Source organism: Sturnira hondurensis, unplaced genomic scaffold, assembly GCF_014824575.4.
Source record: "Sturnira hondurensis isolate 20B ecotype Veracruz unplaced genomic scaffold, ASM1482457v3 Scaffold0021143, whole genome shotgun sequence".
NCBI lineage: Eukaryota > Metazoa > Chordata > Mammalia > Chiroptera > Phyllostomidae > Sturnira > Sturnira hondurensis.
Genome location: NW_028093774.1, coordinates 18,032,560 through 18,049,786, shown reverse-complemented (window position 1 = coordinate 18,049,786; position 17,227 = coordinate 18,032,560). Strand labels below are relative to the sequence as shown.

The window sequence follows — 17,227 nt, the reverse complement described above, 5'->3', positions numbered from 1 at the left end:
CTTTCTTCCACTGTAAAATGGACAATGGTCAGCACCAACTCCACTGGACTGGACGAGATGATCTATGTGCCGGCACATGGTAAGTGCCCAACAGCAGTTCATGGCTCTTTTAGCCATCGGTGCTGGCCAGAGGAAGGGTGCACGATGCCGCCCTTAGAAAGGAGAGGCAGGACAAGAAAGGGGTGGGCTGTTTTCCCACTGCGAGGCACCAGGGCCTGACGCCGCCAAACAAAATGTTGTGTGTGGTGCCACCGACTGTCATCTCTTGTGTAGGCTTGACTGGGGAAATGTTTCTACAGACGCAGGCTAATCCAGCAACACTGGAGATGGATTTTGAAGAGTTTGGGGGTACACCGGAAATACCTAGGTCTTGGACTCAGGGTGCAAACTACAGAAGGGAGCCATCCTCCCAATCCACCTTGCCTCTTGGTCCTGGCCAGCTTACAGGCGCCTCCCCTCCTTCACCCCGGGAATAAGGTTGGCTGTGCCTCTGTCTTCCCCTCTGGGGGGGAAGCCCCTTTTGTCACCTTCATTTCTATGTACCCAGCCCTCATCCTATACGCTGTACCTTATCCTAGCAGGTATTCTAAGGGCTTGTTGAGGAATGGATCTGTGTCCTAGTTATAGGCCTAACCTCCACCGGATGCACAAGGATTGCTCTGATGTTGTAAGGAGGAATGACTACTCAGGGAAACTGAGGCACACCTCTAGGGCTGGGTCCACTTCACTCCCTCAGTCTGTCATGAGACACATGCCTCTTCAGCAGTGAGAAATGGCTTAGCCTACTGAAGCTGTAAATGAAGATTTTGCCTTTATTTTAATTCCTGTTTCAGTTCTAGCCAAGAACCTTCCTTAGGCTTGGGTGAGGGGAGAACTGAGCTCCTGAGTCCGCCTCTTAGTCTTATGGTTGTGTGAGACTAAGAGGGCCCCTCTCTGATGATATTTTCTCAGCTGTTTGCAAAACAGTCAGGGAGGCGGTGAAGCCTTGAGCCAGGCAGCCGGGCTGTCTCTTTAAATGCCTGGGTCTGTGTGGGAGAGGGAGGGGCCGGCTCTGGAGTGCGTGAAATTCCTGGGCTCCTCCGGCAGTCTCAGGCTCCGAGCTCAGCCCTACACATCTCCTCTTGCATGCAACTCACTGCGAGGCAGAAGCGAGCGTGTCTTCCCCTCTCGAAGCTGCCAGCATCTCCAACCACCAAGGACCTGCTTTTCGCACCTCCAACACCCTCCTCCCTTCTTCCCTGTCACTCCCTCCCAGAGAGAGAGGAAAAGAAAAGGAGAGAGAAAGATTCTGGCATTTGAACCTCCCCGAAGAGGAAACATACCCAGCAAACTCAGTTGATTAAACATCCAACAAACAAACGGATCCCAAATCTTCTGTTCAGCTGGAAAGGTAAGATTTCAGGGGAGAGGCAGGCAGGCAGGGTGGGAAACAACTCAAGGTTCCCCTTCGTTCTGAGAGGCGGTAGCTCCTGAGAGGGTAGAAGTTTTCAGCTGGGAGCGACCAACCTAGATTTTTTTTTCCCTGAATGTGGGATCGGAGAGCCTCCGCTGACCATGGGAATAGCTTTTCAACTGCCTTTCTTTTCCTTCAGCTTTTCTTGGAAGTTGGGTCCTTTTGCTCCAGATGTGTAAAAAGTCAGAATGTTTTAGAATTTTAAAAAATCTTTTTATAAAAGTCTCCTATTTCCTTGGGTTGTGAGTCTGGAGTGAGGTGTGCTCATCACTTCGTTTTGGGCAGATACTTTTTTGGCATGTTTTAGCCACTTTTCCCTCCTCCTCTTTATTTTTTTCTGGGGAAGGGGCTGAGTCAAATGAGAAATAAAGAAGCGACACCCCGAGGGTCACGAGAAGACAAAACTGAACTGAGACAGGGATTTCCCTGGCGGTTGAGGAATTGAGGTGTGTACGTGTGTGAGTGTGTTTGAGTGTGATCTGGGGGTGGGTGGGGGAGTGACAAGAGGGGGTGCTTGAGCCTGAAGGTTCAGGTTGGACTTCTGCTGTCTTGTTGTGAAGGTGGGCACACTCAGAGAAGGTGAAAAGGGAGTGTGTGTGTGTGTGCGTGCGTGTGTCCGCTCCTGTTTGGATCCGTTACAAGGGAACCTTCCTCCTCTGCCTTCCATTTGTTTATATTAATGATTTAGTAGCAGGCTTGCCTGAAAACTTCCACTCTGTGTAAGCACTGTGGGTTTTGCAAGCTCTCAGTGACCTTAGAGGCTGGTTCGATGTATTGTTTTTTCGAGGCATTGTGTTGTGCCCAGAGTTTCAGCTCTTTCCCTCTCTGTTTTTTAACCACAAAACTTAACTGTTTTAGAAACATCTTCCTGATGACAAGGGGGCAAAAATCTGTTCCTCCCACCCCCCATCTCTTCTTAGGCCAGTGATGTAATACCAGCATATGGGCTCGGCTGCTTTGCAGGTGACTTACCCTGTGATTACTTATTAAAAAAATTAAATTTCTCCTATCCTCCATGAAATGCCTTCCTCTTTTGATGTGGATGTAGAAATGTTGTCATGCAGTGAGAAAATAATATTTTTGCTAACCATTGTTGGGGCTTAGGTAAAGTACGATTTCTCTCCCATGATCATTATTATTTTTAAAAAATTATTTTAATGCAAAGGTCAGAGATCACCCGACCAAACAGGAGGACTGGGAGAGCTGGAGCTTCCATTTCCCCGCTTCCTTCGGCCATTCCCGCTTGGGGAGATAGTTTTCTTTTACCACCACTCTCTACCCCAACATTTTCATTCTTTCTCTGCCCTGGGTCTTGCGGACGGGCCCTGGGAGGGAGAGGGGCTCCATCTCACACCTGGAAGGCGGTGTAGTTTCGGGGGTCAGATGACCGTTTGCCTTTGTGATAAAGGTTCCGATGGAAATTTGAACTCCCGGAGTGCTGGGTGACTCCATACCCAGGATAGTCTATCTGGGGGCACCTGGAGGTTAGGTCTGGGGAGCCCGAAAAACTAGCCCTTTGTGAATCTGCCATCCTGGGTAGAGCCTTCTTTCATCGTTCAAGGGCTTCTGCATCGCCTTTCAAGTTAAAATGGTCCCGCTGGTGACGATGGGCAAGTTTACCTAAGGGATACTGGGTACGTGGCGGAGGGATGGGGCGGGAGAGACACAGGCAGGCTGGTGTATAGATGTATTTTTTTTAATCTTCTGGATTAATCTGCCTAAGTCATATTGGGGCAAACGACATTTCAGACAGGTGCTGGTTGTGCAGAGATATTCCTATTGTTTGATTTTTTTTTTGGTTGGGGAGTGGAGAGTAAGGGCTCTTGGCCCGTTTTCTGCAGCCTGGGGTTCATCCTGTGAGCCAGTCTTCCTTCTGGAAGAGAGGGAAAGGCTAGACGCTGGAAGTTCGCTATTAAAGTGAGCAACAGGGCTGGGTTAATTTTTTAAAAACAACTGGACTGCGCAAATGCCCTTTTCTGGAGCTTTCCGGCCCTTTCTAGTGAAATAATAATTTAAAAAAAATTGCTGCTTACGATGAAGGGGCCAGAAATCAAAGGAATTCTAGATTTTGAGACAACTACGTCTTTGCTTTTCTGGTAGCTCCCTATTATTAATTATTGGGGGTATGATGGGGGTCTGGCCTCCTTTTGTTGATTTCTTTTTAATGCTATGTTTCTACTAAATATGTTGATGATTTGCTGCTTATATAAGGGAAAGGATGTGTCGAGGTGGGTTGATGCTTGGGGTTTTGAGATCGGCTACTGAGATTGGGTGGCGGTTGGTGTGTTTGTCGATGTGCATGGTAGGAAGGTCTTTTCTTTTGGGTGGTGGGGGACAAGGGGATGGTTGGAAATGGTAGACGAGACGCTACAGTATATGGGGACCTGAGGGGAGACGGAGGTGAGGTGGGAAGTCACCGGTGTGCAGAATTTCTGTCCTGCGTCCCCTGTCTCTTTCTCCTTGGGAAAAAAATCCATTATCTCTAAAAACACATTATTCTTCAATTGGCCTTTTAGAGGAAAAAAGAGAGGGAGGGGAGGGGTTAATTTGGTGAGGGGGCTTGGTTGTAATTAGCCCACTGCTGCAAAACTGAGATAGAGAAATCCATCGGCACCAGCTTTGGGGGCACAGAGAGGCAGCGGAGAGTGGGGGACGGGTTTGTCAGTCCTGAACGAACAGTGGAGCGGTGGGGTTGGCGTTTGGGTATTGTGTGTGTTTATGTCTCTGTGTGCGTGCAATCTTTTCCATCCCACCACCAATTTCCCCCTCTACCCTCCCCCAGTTCTGCCATGCTCTTGCCTTCTATTCCACACACCCCTCTCTCCTCCCCCTCCCCCTTTCCTCTAGTCCTTTCCATCTTGATGAGAAAATTCTGATTCTGATGGCTCTGCGGCTTTTTTTCCCTTTTTTTCTTTTTTTCGCAACACAACAGTGGTGCGATGGCCTCTCCTACATGCCACACGGATGCAGCCTTCTGATAGGAGGGCTCAGTCAGCACATCTATACACGCACTTGCACACGCTCTTGCACACACACTCTTCCACGGACACAGGCGACCAAAGGCTTGATTTCATAAAGGGTTCCATCCCCCTTTATGGCTCTCCCCACCCCTACCTCCACCATGGCTCCTTTCCACCCATCTTCATACGGGGAATGCAGTATCATTATCCACGTCTTCTCCCCACACTGCTCTCTTCTTTCTTTTCACCATTATTCTTTCCCGAAAGCGGTGGTGTGTCGCAGTTCATGGGATTAGCATGTTGGAGAGTCTTTGGGGGAGGGGACCTCATGAAAAGGGGATTGGAATGGGGGTAGATGACATTAATGATTTTTTTTTTTTTGCCAAATAAGCACCCGGTGATAATGATCCAATTTAACCATCCGTGTAATATGTGTTTGCGGCACATCAGAGGAAGGTTACCCAGGGAAAGCAAAGTCTGGACTGGGTTACCTCTGGGGGGATTTGATGCCTGGACACTAGGAGCACAGACCCCCTGCCCCCACACCCACACATGTGTGCTCTCTCATGCTCACCAACACACACAGCTCTGCTCAGTGGGCTGTGTCAAGCCAGAGGGCACTGCAGAATATCCCACAGTTGTCGTAGTGTGTTGGGAGGATGGCGTGATGTCTTTGTCTGACCCAGCTCTCGCTCTATGGATGTCATCTGGTCTTGAAATTCTTGGCGGCCTTTGTGTTGCCTTTGGGTGGGGGCAGGAGGGGTGTTTTTGTTGGTCTGGTGCCGGTGTGCCTCCAATTGGACAACATGGGATTGTCAACACTCTGCGTGCGGCTCAAGCGGGAGGCTGCCTGCCTGTGTTTGCTGCGTGAGGGTGTTTGTTGGACATGTACGTGCGGATAGCTCTGGAGAGGCGAGGGGGTGACAAGGAAGGGGAGCTTACTTTCCCTCACTGGAAGAGGGTGGGAGGCAAAAAGTGGAGGTGTTTGGTGGGGGACAGAGGGCAATGAAGTTGTCAGGATGGTTGAGAAGAGGGTGGAGGGGAAGAAACAGCTCTGATCCCCAGCAGGAAGTCTGTATGAGGTCCCCACAGCTCCCAGGCAAGCCCGTGGGCGGGTGTGCTCATGGATGACTGTGGGTGGATGCAGACTGGAGGTGGGCGAAATTGAGGGTTTTCCCTGCCACCTTGGGAGCCCTGGGCAGAGCGCAGGAGGATGGCTCTACTTTCCACAGCATCAGCCACCCTTGAGGGCTCGGCCTTGGAGGCTGCAGCCCCAGTGAGCTGCAGTTGTCCTTGGGCAGGGCAGTGGCCCGAGCCCCAGAACTCTCCTGGGCTCTGGCCGCCTTCAGTACCAGATACCACTTTTCCTTTCCTTTGGCTAAAGGCGTTCATCTTTATTGCAATTATACATAAAATTGGAAAAGATTTTGCCTAAAAGGAAAAAAATAATCCTGAGAGCAAGACACCAATTGTCCTACGTTTCTGACGTCTCTCTCCCTTCCTGAGGCTGACCTTGAGGAGTTAGGGAGAAAGGGTTACGTCATTGCCAGAGAAAGGGGAGAAATGGGGAGGAGATGCTTCAGGGGTGAATTATTGTGCCAAACACACAGAAAAGAATGCTTGTGGGATCCCCTGGTGCTTTCTCCTTATGTGACCCTGGTGTGTGGATGGGAGACTTGCAAAAGTAGAGGTGGTCCTTCCCAAGCTCACCATGGGAAATGCAGTGGCAGCCAGGTGCATTGGTCAGCTGTGGTCAGGCCCTTCTCCTCCAGGGGTTCTGCTGGGGGAAGGACGTGGCAGCTCTGACCCCAGAAGCCAGCCCTGGCTGTTCTGCAGGTGACCCGAGCACAGCATTGTGGCTGGGCCAGCCACAGGTGGCAGTACTGGGCTCCGGCAGGGGTTCTGGCAGGGGTACCTGCTCCCCACCCCTTCCTGCAGGGTTTCTGCTCAAGTGATGTCTTCTCTGGGAGGCCCCTCCTGGCTGGCTTTCTAAAATAGCCCCCTCAACACAACCCCCAGCCACTTTCCAGCTCACTATTCTGCCTTTAATCCTAATTGGCTAATCACTACCCAATACTGTTTATATAGTGAAGTGTTAAAGTGACCTTGTTTGTCTTCTCCTCTAGAATGGAGGCTGTGGGAGGTCAGGGACTTTGTCTTTTTTTATTCATTGTGTGTTCCTAGTACCTAGGCACATAATAGGTGCTCAGCAAATATGTACTGATTGGGGGAAAGAACCGTGTGGTGTTGGGGTTCTCTTTTTCTCTAGCACCTTGTGTCCTGTTTTTTGGGAAAGCTGAACTTTGACTCCTGGGGCTGTCTTATTCCTGCCTGCAAGTCCCACATACGCTGGAGAAATTACAAAACACTGAACTTTCTGAGTTATATAGAGAGGACTTCTCCTTGCCTGGTTGCAGTGACTGGATGTTCTTCATGATCCCTCTAATACTGGTAATCAACATCACTATCACAGTAGCAATAATAGTAGTTATAATGCTACCATTTCTGAGGTACTTAATTTATACCAAGTTCTGTACCAGTTTTGGGTTTTTTTTTTACATCCAGTGAACAACTCAATGTAATACACTATTAATACTTGCCCTTGACAGAGGAGGAGACTGAGGCTTAGACTTACATAAAGTAAACTAGTAAAATGGCAGATTAAGGATATGAACTCAGGTGTGTTATATTTCAGAGCCCAAGTTCACAAATCTTACATTGTACTATTGCAGGTAAAGGAAGATGAACTCGCCATCATCTCATTCAGTGCCCTCAAATACAGATGAGAAAACTGAGGTCTAGAGAGATAAAATGCCTTGTCTGAAATTACATGTCAAGTTTGCTCTGGAGGCAAAGCTGGCATCCAGGTTTCCTGGTTGCCCAGGCAGGGCTCTCGCCACACCTTTGCTGCCTATGGGATGTGTACCCTCTCTCATCAGCTGTTATGCTGGTGGCTGCCTGGGGTCCCCCTCAGGTTTTCGTCTTCAGTTGGAGGAAAGTAGGATCTCGGGGAGGTTGGTGGGAGTAGTTGCTGCTAGAGAGGACGGACTCTTCCTATAGAGCTGAAGGGAGACGTGAGGGAAACTGGTGGGCTACACTCCAGGGCCACTGGAGTCACTGAGTGCTGGTGAAGGTCACGCTCTGAATGTATTGAAGGAGGAGACCCCAGTGTCCAAGGTCCTCCAGGTTCTCAAGCTCATGTAGTCCTGCCCACCAAGGTTACTCTCATATGCACAGGGGTCCATTCAGGGGTCCACACAGCTGGTGTCTGGAGTCAGATAGCCTGGGAGCTTGTGTGCTTCTCCTGGCTTAGCTCTGTTTCTCAGAAAAGGGAGGCTTGGGTCTAGACACTCGGTTCAGTTTGCTTTGTTTTATTTCCAGAGATCTTCTGAGGAACCTCATATCATGAAATGCCTTTGGAGGGCCCCTGTTAGTCCCTTTGCTCCACTCCTAGGATTGGCTTTGACTTTGAATTGGGAAGGGGTTAGAGCTCCTAGCCACGTGTGTCTGTGTATGTGTGTTTTGCAGGGGTCAATGCAGTGGGGGGAAGGGGGTCAGGGTAAATGTAGATCCTGAGAACTAGGGAGGCCTTGCCTTTGCCAGGACCTTGAGACAGGGCATGAAGCCCTTTCCATGTGACCTTGAGATGTAATGACCAGATGTCCTGGTTTGCAGAGACAGTTCCCATGTAGGCCTTTGTCCTACTGTGATTATTAGCTCTCAGAAATGTCCTGGTTTGGATGATAAAATAAATGGTCATTCTTCTTCGAGGTGACATCACCCACTTTTTCTTAATGGGCTAGAGAGAGAAAAGGGGCACGCTAGGAAGGGGAGTGCAATTTTAGGGCAAGAAGGTGGTTGAGAGCAGGGCCTTTCTCCAGAGATACTTTCACTCATCCCCTTTGTAAAGAATTAAGATCCTAATGTCCTAACCAGTCCCACTGCCAACATCACTGCCACTGCCCTCCCAACTACTCCTACTACAATGACCTCTGCTGGCCAGCATTCGAGTTCTGACTGTGCGCTGGATCGTGCCAAGCCCTTGACATGCGTTATCTCACTTAATCTTCCCACAACTCTTTGAGGTAGGTACCATTATCATTTCTGTTTTACAAAAAAGAAACTGAGGCCTAAAGAGGTTGAATAGCATGTCAAGGTCACATGGGTAGGAAGGGATGCAAACCCAGTGGGTCTGGCTCCAAAGCCTCTGGTCTTAACCCTTGTGCCACACCACCTGTGTGGGCCCGTCCTCCGGTCCCCCGAGTCTGGGAAGTTGCTGAGCGTCTGGCTCACAACTTGGACCCGATGAAGGTGTTTCTGCCGGTCAGAGGCATGCTGGCGTAGGGAGGGGAAGCCGCTGGCCCAGCAGAGGCTCCGCTGGTTGTCTTTGTGAGAGCACTTTGGAAACTGTTTCCCATGGTGGCTCAAGTGCCTTCTTCCCTGCTCAGGCACCTTGTCAGAGGAGGAGTTTGGTTGTTTGGGAATAGTAGTGGGCTGGCAGAAGTCACAGAGCCTGCAGCCTGTCTGTCTCATCTTGGTTCTGTGGTCCTGACCCCTGACAGGCCCACCCTCCCTATGGCCTGACCCTCAGTGGGAGATGCTGGTGAGTGGACAGTCATCTAGCACCTGCCGTAGCAGATCCTGGTGTTCTGCTCTATTTCCTTTAGGTGGGTACTGTCCTCCCTTATTTGTCTGGTGAGAAAACCAGGACCCAGAGTGGAGTTACATAGCTTAGCTAGGACCCCACAGTGAGAGCTGCCTGACCCTGGATTCAGGCTTGGGTCTGACTCTGAATTCATCCTTTTTCTGAGACCTTGCACTGCCATCTACCCTGAACCCTGGAAAAGAGGGAGTGGTGTATAGAGCACCTAAAATGGGGGCTGGAGGAGAAAATTCTCCACGGGGAGGTCTCCAGGTTAGCTTCTGAGGCCCGAGGACTGGAGCGGGCCTTCTGGGGCCCATCCTCATGGTCAGCCCTCCCTGGGCTCCTTCCCCTCTTCCAGCCTGGGCACGACAGCTGCTGGCCCTTCAGCAGGATGAGTGCTGGTCTGGAGTGGAGAATAGGGAGGAGGAGATGGAACCATCCACAGCCTCACAGACTGAAGCTGGGGGGGGGGTGCAGTTAAGAAGGAGGTGCCTCTTTCCCTGAAATAGTGATTTATGCACTGATACCAAATTCTTCCTCCTTCCCTGGGTGTCCCTGTCATAGGGTCAAGGGTAAGAAGGGATGGGTGTTCTCTCTGCCTAGGGACAAGGAGAGAGGAAATAGAGGGAAGACACTGGGATTCCCGAAAGCTGAGGACTCCAGGGAGGGAGGGGGGAACTTTTTCTGGGTTGAGATGCGGGGAAGAGAAGAACATTTTACTGGCTGAAGGGATGGTCTGCAGCCCCCAAGCTGAGCTGCATTAGCTTCATTGCAGTCCCATTGAAGACTGTGTTTATTTTTCCAATAATGTGTTAATTAAACATCGATTTCCGGGTGGAGGAAAGGGAATTGGATTGCCAGAACTAAATGGAGTGAGGAAGACGGGGAGCTGGTGAGAGGGGCCCCAAGCTGGAGTCAGCATTCTTCAGTATAGCTCAGGAGCGACGGCGGGGAGGCAGGGCAGCCCCTTCCCCTAGCTCCAAATTTGGAGTCACCAGCTCCTCATGGACCTTCAGTAGCCATCCTTTGTACCCTTGGCTACCAGAGTGGGTGAACCTCCACCAAGGGGGAGAAATACTTGTTCCTCACTTTCCACTGCATCTTTGGTTTACTGAGTGACCTGGGGTGAGGCCTTGTGCTGGCAATCTACATAGGTTAGCTCTCTGGTGCTTATGTGAGTGTGGAGTAATACTTTGATACCTCCACTTTGAAGATGAGTAAATGGAGACTCAGAGAAATTAAGTAGCAAGTTCAAGAGCCAAGAGATGATTAAGCTTGACCAAAAAAAGGGGGCCCTAAAAGAGTAGTAAGTATCCAAGGTTGGCAGAACAGCTGCCAAGAGTCTGAACCTTTGTAAAAGAGGAAAGTATGAAGCATGCTGTAAGCAACCAAAAGAACCATTTGACATATACAACTGTGGGCTACGATTGAGCTTTTAGTGTGTTCCAGCAACTGTGTTAAGTGCTTCGTACATAAAGCTGTGAGGATGCAGTGAACCAGTGTTAGGTAGTGTTGGCCCCATTTTACAGGTGAGGAGAGTGGGGGTGGGGGAGTTAACTTCCTGAGGTTTCAGAGTTGGTAAATGGAGGAGTTGGGATGAAACTTGAGTAAAGGGGACTTTGAGACCTCTCACAGCTGTGTCCTATTGTGTCATACACACTGAGGACACCGAATCCTGCTCAGCAAGTCACCTGTAACTTCTAGGAGATAAAGACTTGGGGCTTTATCTCATCTGAGAAGATCCTGTGCCCCAAAAATCCCAGGATCTTGTGATGTGAACACCACTTGGTCTCCTTCTTTCTCAGGCTGACCCTCTGATCGGGGGAAGGCTGTCCTGTGGTGTTTGTGTCTGCACTGGTGAGCTGGGAGCTAGGCAGTGAGAGTAAGTTAGAGCAATTCTCAAACTTTGCTGTGTATTAGAATCACCACATCAAAATCCCAAACCTATGCTGAATCTCATACCAACAGAGTGTCTTTAGAGATAAAGTCCAGTCCATCCGTATATTTTAAAGGTCCCCACAGGATGCCATTGGGCTTGCAAGTCAGTGTTTCAGGAGAGCTTGTGCTGCAAAGCAGGTGTCTGTGGGCTGGACCAGTTTCTGTTTCCAGAGTTAGGTCAGAAGTGCAGAGGTAATTGGTTATACACACCCAGCCTCCAGGGTAGGGCTCAATGCTTATACGGATCTGTTTTCCTCTCATTAGAATGGCAAATTTTAGCTTTTGGTGTGCATCAAACGCCTGGGGAGTTTTTATAAAATACATGTTTGCAGGACCCACTGCCAATCTGATTTAGGAGTTCTGGGGTAGGGCCTGGGAATCTGCATGAAAAGCAAGCACTTCCTGAGGCTGGGTGAGGTTGTGAAATCCAGGGCCAGCCCCAGAGCCCTGTCTGTTCCATGTATGTCCATGTGAAGTCCTTTCTCTTTTGGAGGCACAAAGAGGTGAGGACAGAGGCCGTGGTCACCTGTTGCTCTATGAGGTCTGGCCTTCTTTGCTGAGGACTGGCTGTCCACTGCTGACACAGGAAGGCCTCTCTGCCTGGCCCGGGGCCCCTGCTGCCCACCTCAGAGCCTTGTTTAGTGCCCTGTGTGTGGGGAACCCTGAGGGTAGAGAGGATGATCCCAACCTGGAAATTTGGCAGCTTCCCTTCTCGGGTTTACAAAAATCAGAGTAACTCTCTGCACAACTTGAGTGTTCAGAAGTCTGTCAGCAGCAAGCATCCCAAGTCTTCCCTGGGGATCAGTGCAACAGCTTCTGTGGGGCTCATTTGAAACTTTCCTTCCAATGCTGTCAAAAAATAGAGAACAGTTGGAGGCTCTCAGAGCTGGAAGGGACCTTGGTGATCGTCCATGCCAATGCTAATATTCTATTCATTATTTCACACATTTATTTACCAACAGATATTTGTTAAACACCTACTGTATCCAGGTACAGTACCAGGTGCTGGGAATACAGCCACAATCAAGAGAGACGTGTAGTTTATCCCTCATGGACTTTAAGCTTGGGTGGAAGGGCAAATATTAAACAAAGCAAATAAATATATAATTATAAATTCTGATGAGCTCTCTGAAGAAAAAGTACTGGGGGCTCTGGGAATTATGGAAACTTAATTTCATATGATAAGGTCAGGCCCTGGCTGATGTGGGCCAGTGAATTGAGCACCAGCCTGCTAACCAAAGGGTCACCAGTTTGATTCCCAGTCAGGGCACATGCTTGGGTTATGGGCGAGGTACTCAGTAGGGGTTATGTGAGAGGCAACCACACATTGTTTCTCTTTTTCACTTTCTCCTTCCCTTCCTCTTTTTCTAAAAATAAAGAAATAAAAATCTTTAAAAAATATGATAACATCAGGTGCTGGCTAGGTGGTTCAGTTAGTTGGGTGTCTGGTGTACCAAAGGGTTGCGGGTTCAATCCTCAGCCAGGGCGCATATGAGAGGCAATTGATCGATGTTTCTCTCTCACATCAGTCTCTCTCTCTCTCTCTCTTTTCTTCTTTCTCTAAAATCAATAATAATAATACAAATATATCTTTGGGTGAGGATTTTAAAAATGCTAAGACCAGGGGCAAAATAATAGCTAGAAGTTATCAAGTGCTCACTTAATGCAAGCCCTATGATAAGGGCTTCATGTGTATCACCTCACTTAATCCTCACAAGAAGTCTTGGAGGGAGGCTCTGTTGTTGTCATTGCCTTGTTACAAATAAGGAAACTGAGGCATGGAGAGGTGCCCAGGCTGGGACTGAAACTTAGGTCTGTCTGACCCTCCTCTAACATCCCACCTCAGAGTGGGAAGGTGGGTTGGAAGAATTGACGTTTGTTCTGAGAGCTGAAGGACAAGCTGAGGGTGAGGAAAATCAGAGAAGTCAAGCAAATGCTGATAATCCTGGCTATGTATGGAACTGTTAGATGCCACGCACTGTGCCAAATGCTTTACCCAAATTTTCTCACTGAGTCCTCACAGCAACTAGGGAAAGGAGGAATCCTTACCCCCTTGTGCAGGAGAGGAAACCGAAGTGTTGAGAAGTTAAGCTCACAGATGGTGGACCTCTCTGAGTTCTGCCTTGTCTGGGCTGCTTGAACCTCACCTGCTGGGTAGTGCTAGAAATTCCTCCAGACCCACAGGCCTGCTTATTCTGGGCTGGGGAAAGCCCAGGGGACAGAGGGAACAAAGGCCTCTCTGGGGCCTGGTGATCCCTCTGCTCTGAGGGATCTCCACTTTTCTTCCCTCTGTAAGAGCCACCAGGCCAGCCTCCTTTTAGATCTGTTGGCCTGGGTGTCCGTAACCAATGTGTGCACTCTGTCCTCTTCTTCTCTCCCCCACTTTCATCTCCTCCTGTCCCTAATTCGTGAGATGCTTGTCACCTGCATGCAGTTCTGTCCTTTCTTGGTGGGGTGTCTTCCCGAACACTCTCCATGTGTGTTCACCTGAGGTTACCTCTGCTTCTCAGTTGTGTGGTTCCCCTGTCCCACCTTGAACTTATCTACACTAAGCAGGTGTGAGGCGAGGTGGGGAGGACAGGGACTCAGGACCTGGACTTGGTCTAGAGCCACAAGGCAAGACAGGAAGTTGTGGGAAGAAAAAGGAGATATGTTAATGGGGCACTGATAAAATATTAAACTCCTGAAGTTTGCTAAGACATGGGAGTTTATTTTTTAAACTTCCTTTCCCTGTAGACAGAAGCTCCATGAGATGGAAGCTTCTCCATGCCCTGCCTGGATTCTCTTCTAGGATCGATGGGGTGGTTCTGGCAAGAGGGATGCCAGCAGTGGACAAGTGGGCCTTTGGTCTGATTTTCTCCAGGTCTTGAAGTAATGGGGGCTGCCTCAATACTGGGCTTTGACCTGGATGAGGCTAACACTCAAAGACAATTGCTTAATTCCCCAGATCCCTGGAATAAAAACAGGAAAAGAAAGACGGGGAAACATTATCTGAGAACGAGTAGGATATGGGGGTGGTATGGGGTGGGAAGGTTGGCTTGTGTGTAGGTTGTGGATTTTGGACGTCAGTTACTCTTTTTTTGTATGTGTGTAGTTGTTGTTTTTAACAAGTTATCTTCTTATAAAAGTGACTGGATTTTCTTATTGCAAAATAGAATATGTTTGTTACAGAACATTTAGAAAATATGAAAAACAAAAAGTCACATAAGTCCTCCTTCCAGAAATTACTAATGGGGAAATTTGACTTCTGTGTTTCCAGTTTAATTTTCTAAGCATCTACAATCCAGGGTAGGCTATTTTGTTTTTTAAAAAGGTTCTTCCACTCATTTAACTAATACTAATTGAGCATCAACTTTGTGCCAAGCACTGAAATCACATTTTGGACGCTGTCACACTAGCTTGGTTTTTCACTTCAAGATGCCTCCTGAGCACTTTTCCACAATAGCTACTACTGCCATTGGGCTTCCAGATTTAGATTTAGGGTGTCATGATGCAGGTGGCCAATTTTAGCATCTCAGGTTTTAAATTTTAAGAAGGAAGGGAAGATGGCTGAGTCTCTCTCTTTGGCATCTAAGGCAGGCACTGGGTCAGCCTCCTTGGGAGAAAATGTGTCCCTTCACCCAGGAAATAAGGAAGAGTCAGAAGAAGGTTCAGAGTGTGGGAAAAATTATACCTCTTATTTGGTGTCAGAGTCTGAGATTTCTGCAAATGGGAGGTTTGGGAAGTAGAGAGTTGATTCTCCTACACAGAATCCTAGCATCTTACCGAGTGGGAGGAATGTTAGAGCAAATCTAGTTCACCTTCTTCGATGTAGAGATGTCTGGGCTGGACCTAGCACTTGAACTCAAATTTGTATAACTGCCTGCTTGACTGTCATCTCTACGTGCTTGCTTGTCTTGTACTAATTCGATCAAAATTTGCATGCGTTAATATCTTTTAATTCTACTTCCAGCCCTGACATATTCTGCCTAGTCTTCTTGTTTAAGAAGTAGCAACTCTATGTTACTGATTACTCACACCTAATACACGTAGAATTGTTTTGGCTCCTTTTGTCTCTCATGTTCCCATGTTCAATATGCCGCCAAATCTATAGTCGGTCCCTTGAAAAATGGACCAAGAATATGGTCATACTTTTGACTCCTGGGGTCCAAACCACTGCCACCACCTCTTGGCTGGACTATGACAGTATTCTCTTTACTGAACTCTCGCTCCCCCCTTTTGACTCTTTCCATTTTTTCATCTTCCGTACAGCAGGCTGGAATAATTCTTTAAAATGAAAATCAAGTTATGTCACTCTGCTCACATCTCCACTGCTTTCCCATGCCCCTTGATATGAACCACAGAGTCCTCTTAGTATGACCTGGGAGGCCTAGCACCTTTCTGTCCTCCTCTCCTTCCACTCTCCTCACTCATGCTCTTCCAGTTGCTAAGCCTGGTCCAGCCTCCAAGCCTTTATCCTGGCTGTTTCCCTTCTCCAGGTCTCTGCACAAATGAACCTCACTGGGCAAGCCTAACCCAGGCACCCTTTCCAGAAGAGCATGTGCACTCTCTCTCATCCCCCTTCCTTCCTTAATTTTCCCAGCACCTAACACCATCTGACGTATTACATGTGTGTTTATTTTGCTTATTGTCTGCCTGAATAGGGCCTCATCACCCTGAGGGCTGGCTTGGATTTTGTTTTGTTCACATAAAGCACCTCGTACAGGGGGCGCACTCAGGGAACACCTGCTGTGTGAATGACTGCCTGTCCTTCCCACTTCCACAATTCAGGCTCCTTGTTACGTAGGGCCACTTCTTGGCTAGCCCTTGAGGGTCAGATGAGGATGTCTCATCATCCTTAGTTCTCTTTCATGAACTACCTTCTAGAGACAAAGCCTGGGAATTTTTCAGACAGCTTTATATATTTTCTCATTTTAAAAAGGGACATATGTGCCATGTACATTGCAAAAAAAAAAAACACCCTGAAAAACAATTCAGTAAAAAGAGAAATAATAAGAGAATGAAGATTATGTGGAATCTCACCTCCTGGAAAGAATCACTCTTCCCATCTAGATGTCTACCCTTCAGGCTTCCCTCCAAGGTTTTTTTCTCAGGGAGAGAGGTGAATTGGGAGGGGCATTCTGCAAATGAAGGGTATTAGTAAGGAAACTGGTGACAAAATGACAATGACAACCAGCAGTGCTATCTGGTAGAAAGGGTGTGACTAGGAATTGGAAGTGACTCACTTCTATATACAGTAGTGCCCTTATCCTTGGGGGATATGTCCTGAGACCCCCAGCAGATGCCTGAAACTGAGAATGGTACCAAGCCCTGTATACACTCTATTTTTCCTATACACATACACATATGATAATGTTTAATTCATAAATTAGGTACAGTAAGAGATTAACAACAATAACTAATTATAAAATAGAATAATTATAACAATATGCTATAATAAAAGTAATGTAAATGTGGCCTCTCTCTTTCTCTCTTATAATTGATTTAATAACCCAGAAGGCTCCTAAGTGATTAGTGGGCGGGTAGTGGATATGGGGGACAAAGGGATGATTCACAGTTGGCCCATGAAATTTCATGTGTGCCTCAGAATGGTGAGCAATATAAAATGTATGAATTGTTTCTTTCTAGAATTTTCCATTTGCTGTTTTCAGACCATGGTTGACCATGGGTAACTGAAACTGCAGAAAGGGAAACCACGAATAAGGAGAGACTGCTATAAACAGCTTTACATGCAGTGGTTGACTCATTGACTTCCCATGGCAATCTTGTGTAGCAAGCCTTGGGACTCATGTTTTATAGACCAGGGCAAGGAGGTTTAGAGAGGTCATGTGACTTCCCTGGGTCTACCCATTTGGGAGTGATCTGAACCCAGGCTGTTTGACTCCAGACCTTAACCACAACCAGGATGAAACATGCTTTTAGAGAAGTCTAGAATGGAGCAGAATGGAGGGGCAGGTTGACCAATGTGGAAGTGCATTTGAGGAAGCCAAAGGCGGGGTCTGGGACTTTCTAGGGGAGGACCCTTTGTGGGGACCCTTGAGCCCCCACAGTTGCTCTGCTGTGTGGCTAGATGGGCCATGAGATCCTGGTTCTGGATCTTTGGCTGGGATGTTAACTCCGAGACAGGTCCTGTGATGATGTGATGGCCTTTGAAGTTTGGAAGCAGGGCCACCAGTGTGAAATAATGAGGAAAATCTTGAGATGGGCATGGCAGGGAAACCAGACAGCCAC

At 48.2% G+C, this 17,227-nt stretch overlaps 1 protein-coding gene across 1 annotated transcript in view; it reads left to right on the top strand.

Annotated features, from left to right (window-relative positions):
* Nucleotides 1-1,101: 1,101 nt before the first annotated feature.
* The window catches only part of NRXN3 (neurexin 3), a 1,509,805-nt gene continuing 1,493,679 nt past the window's right edge, over nt 1,102-17,227 (top strand). Inside the window, exon 1 of the mRNA XM_037031267.1 lies at nt 1,102-1,390. The gene's annotated coding sequence lies outside the window, so the exon portion shown is untranslated. The remainder of the gene's footprint in view (nt 1,391-17,227) is intronic.